The sequence below is a fragment of the Ranitomeya imitator genome, chromosome 7 (genome assembly GCF_032444005.1).
Source record: "Ranitomeya imitator isolate aRanImi1 chromosome 7, aRanImi1.pri, whole genome shotgun sequence".
NCBI classification, from domain to species: domain Eukaryota; kingdom Metazoa; phylum Chordata; class Amphibia; order Anura; family Dendrobatidae; genus Ranitomeya; species Ranitomeya imitator.
The window spans coordinates 187464203-187468591 of record NC_091288.1 but is presented as its reverse complement, the minus strand read 5'-3'; positions in this window follow the sequence as shown (position 1 = coordinate 187468591).

The window sequence follows — 4389 nt, the reverse complement described above, 5'->3', positions numbered from 1 at the left end:
GCCATACGCCCAAACAGTGGTTTACCCCCACATATGGGGTATCAGTGTACTCAGAACAAGTAGCACAACAACTTTTGTGGTCCAATTTCTTCTCTTACCCTTGGGAAAATAAAAAATTGGGGGCGAAAAGATCATATTTGTGAAAAATATGATTTTTTTTTTTTTACGGCTCTGCATTATAAACTTCTGTGAAGCACTTGGTGGGTTAAAGTGCTCACCACACATCTAGATAAGTTCCTTAGGGGTTCCACTTTCCAAAATGGTGTCATTTGCGGGGGGTTTCAATGTTTAGGCACATCAGGGGCTCTCCAAATGCAACATGGCGTCCCATCTCAATTCCAGTCAATTTTGCATTGAAAAGTCAAATGGCGCTCCTTCCCTTCCTAGCTCTGCCATGCACCCAAACAGTGGTTTACCCCCACATATGGGGTATCGGCGTACTCAGAACAAATTGTTCAACAACTTTTGGGGTCCATTTTCTCCTGTTACCCTTGGTAAAATAAAACAAATTGGAGCTGAAGTAAATTTTTTGTGAAAAAAATTAAATGTTCATTTTTTTAAACATTCCAAAAATTCCTGTAAAACACCTGAAGGATTAATAAACTTCTTGAATGTGGATTTGAGCACCTTGAGGGGTGCAGTTTTTAGAATGGTGTCACACTTGGTTATTTTCTATCACATAGACCCCTCAAAATGACTTCAAATGTGATGTGGTCCCTAAAAAATATTGGTGTTGTAAAAATGAGAAATTGCTGGTCAATTTTTAACCCTTATAACTCCCTAACAAAAAATGTTGGTTCCAAAATTGTGCTGATGTAAACATGTGAGAAATGTTACTTATTAATTATTTTGTGTGACATATCTCTGTGATTTAAGGGCATAAAAATTCAAAGTTGGAAAATTGCAAAATTTTCAAAATTTTCGCCAAATTTCCGTTTTTTTTTTCCACAAATAAACGCACGTTATATCTAAGAAATTGTACCACTATCATGAAGTACAATATGTCACGAGAAAACATTGTGAGAATCGCCAAGATCCGTTGAAGCGTTCAAGAGTTATAACCTCATAAAGGGACAGTGGTCAGAATTGTAAAAATTGGCCTGGTCATTAACGTGCAAACCACCCTTGGGGCTTAAGGGGTTAATAGCTAGAGCCACCAAATTTTACACACAGACACTTGGAACATTAGTAGTGTGGAATATGTAAAAAAAAAAAAAAAAGTTATATGAGATGGTTTACTGTATGTAAACCATGTCTCATATCCTGTCGGGTTTGTGAAGGAGATAGCAAAACCCGGCAATTGAATTACCGGCTTTTCTGCTATCTAGCGCTGTATAAAATATAAATATATATATATATATATATATATATATATATATATATATATATATACCATGTGTACACATTTATTCTACCTATTCTACTGTAAGCTGTCAGTGTGATTTTACTGTACACCGCACTGAATTGCCGGCTTTTCTCTCTAACACTGCTGCGTATTTCTCGCAAGTCACACTGCTGGTCCGTGTGTAATCCGTATTTTTCTCGCCCCCATAGACTTTCATTGGCGGATTTTTTGCGCAATACACTGACAAACGCAGCATGCTGTGACTTTCTACGGCCGTACAAGACCGGAAAATACGGCAGATAGGAGCTGGGCCATAGAGAATCATTGTACCGTATGCAATCCGTATTTTCTGCACCTCTCATACGTCCGTAAAACTCGCTAGTGTGACCCCGGCCCATCTCATACGCCCGTAAAACATGCTAGCGTGACCCCGTCCCATCTCATACGCCCGTCAAACACACTAGTGTGACTCCGGCCCATCTCATACGCCCGTAAAACTCAAGTGTGACTCTGGCCTAAGAGGCCCTGATCACCTGAAGAAATGGACTAAAAGTGACCAGCACCATATAAACCGCTCAATATCTCCCAACACAGCGGCCTAATCAAGGAGCAACAATCTGATACCGTGCATAATAAATCTCACAAAAGGAGGTAGATTGGTGCGATAGGTGGACAAGGGGGCAAAAAATGGCAATTGCGAGCCAGTTGTTGTGATAACTCCCATTGGGATGAAACACAACTCCAGGGCAAAGGGCCACGACAACAGTCACACAAAACAACAGGCCATGAAATACATTGATTTTAATGGAGAAGGGGGGAAATTGTTGCTTGGGGTTAAACTAAACTTTAGCTCACCCTTTCCAGTCGCTACTAAAGGAGTCCCTTCCTTGCTGCGGAGGGCGGCACATTAAGGGTATGTTCACACTTGGCATTTTTGCGGCGTTTTTTTTTTCCAGTTTTTTTTTTTTATGTTAATTTTCAGCTGCTTTTTCCATTACCAGCAAAGCCTATGAGATTTCAGAAATCTCATGCACACACATTGGTTTTTTGTGTGATCAGGATTTTGGGCTTTGCTGCGTTTTTAGGACATAGAACAAGTCACTTCTTTGAGGCTATGTGCACACGTTCAGGTTTTTTCGCTTTTTTTTCCGCGGTAAAAACTCATTAAAAAAGCATACATTATGCATCCTATCATTTAGAATGCATTCTGCATGTTTTGTGCACATGATGCGTTTTTTCCCGCGAAAAAAAAACGCATCGCGGTAAAAAAAGCAGCATGTTCATTAATTTTGCGGATTTTCTGCACTTTTCTCGCTATTCTATGCAGTTGGCAAAAACCGCATAAAAAACGCACCAAAAATGCGGTAAAATCGCGGTAAAAATGCATGCGGATTTCTGGCAGAAATGTCCGGTTTTTTTGTCAGGAAAATTTCTGCAAGAAATCCTGATGTGTGCACATACCCTGGGTATTAGGGTATGTTCACACGTTCAGGATTTCCATCCTTTTTTTTTCCTGACTGTTTTTTAAAAAACTGCAGCTCTTGGCAGAAAACGCAGGTCCTTTTTTTGGTCCTTTTTTGGTCCGTTTTTGATGCGTTTTTTGATGCGTTTTTTGATGCGTTTTTTTGATGCAGTTTTCTAGCCAGAGTCTGTGTGTTTTCTAGGAATTTTTTTAGGGTTAAAATGGCTGAAAATACCCTAACCCTACCCCTAACCCTAACCCTACCCCTAACCCTACCCCTAACCCTAACCCTAACCCTACCCCTAACCCTACCCCTAACCCTAACCCTACCCCTAACCCTACCCCTAACCCTACCCCTACCCCTATTCTAACCTTAGTGAAAAAAAAAAAAAAAATTTCTTTATTTTTTTTATTGTCCCTACCTATGGGGGTGACAAAGGGGGGGGGGGGTGTCATTTACTATTTTTTTATTTTGATCACTGAGATAGGTTATATCTCAGTGATCAAAATGCACTTTGGAACGAATCTGCCGGCCGGCAGATTCGGCGGGCGCACTGCGCATGCGCCCGCCATTTTGCAAGATGGCGGCGCCCAGGGAGAAGACGGCCGGACGGACACCGGGACGCCGGGTGAGTATAAGGGGGGGAGATTAGGGCACGGGGGGGGCATCAGAGCACTGGGGGGGGGCATCGGAGCACTGGGGGAGGGCATCGGAGCACGGGGGGGCGGGATCGGAACACGGGGGGGGCAGCCACACTCCGCCCACGCACTTCCGCCCGCTCCCCGCACTTCCTGCTGCAGCGGTTCTGCACATCAAATCGCAGTAAAACCCGCAGATATATTTTTGATCTGCGGGTTTTACTGCGGTTTGGACCTCACAATGGAGGTCTATGGGTGCAGAACCGCTGCGGCTCCGGAAAAAGAATTGACATGCTCCTTCTTTTTTCCGGGAGCTATTCAGCGCGTCTTTTTTTTTACAATTTCCGGACCATGTGCACAGTGTGTCCTGTTTTCCATAGGGTACAGTGTACTGTACCCTGCATGGAAAACAGCTGCGGAAGCGCAGCGGCAAAACCGCCGCGGTTCCGCGGTAAAAAACGCACTGTGTGAACATGGCCTGACAGTGGGTTTTGCTGCGTTTTTGCAGCGTTTTTCAACCATTGGCTTGAATAGGTGTTGAAAAACCGCAGGAAAAACGCAGCATAAACGTAGGTATCACTATTTGCAGCGTTTTTTCATCAGACAAGTCAGGGACATTAGCATGGACAAAGAGACACAAAAAACGCACCAAAACCTACGTTATGCCTTTTGCTTCTTTCCTGCCAAGAAATCAGGTTTTGCTGCAGAAAAAAAGAAGCTTTCAGATTTTACGGGACTTTTATTTTGGGGACAGGGCTTCTCCCATGATGTCACCTCAGCTCAGCACACCTCCTCTCCTCCAGCACAGGAGCCAGCAGCCAGTGACATTAACTCTTTCCACACTTCCTCCTGCCGAGTAACAGGTACAGCCGGCTGCAGACCGCGGCACTGTCGCTTTAAGACGAGCTTCCTGCCGCGGAGAGTCAGGCAGTTGGGAGCGGTC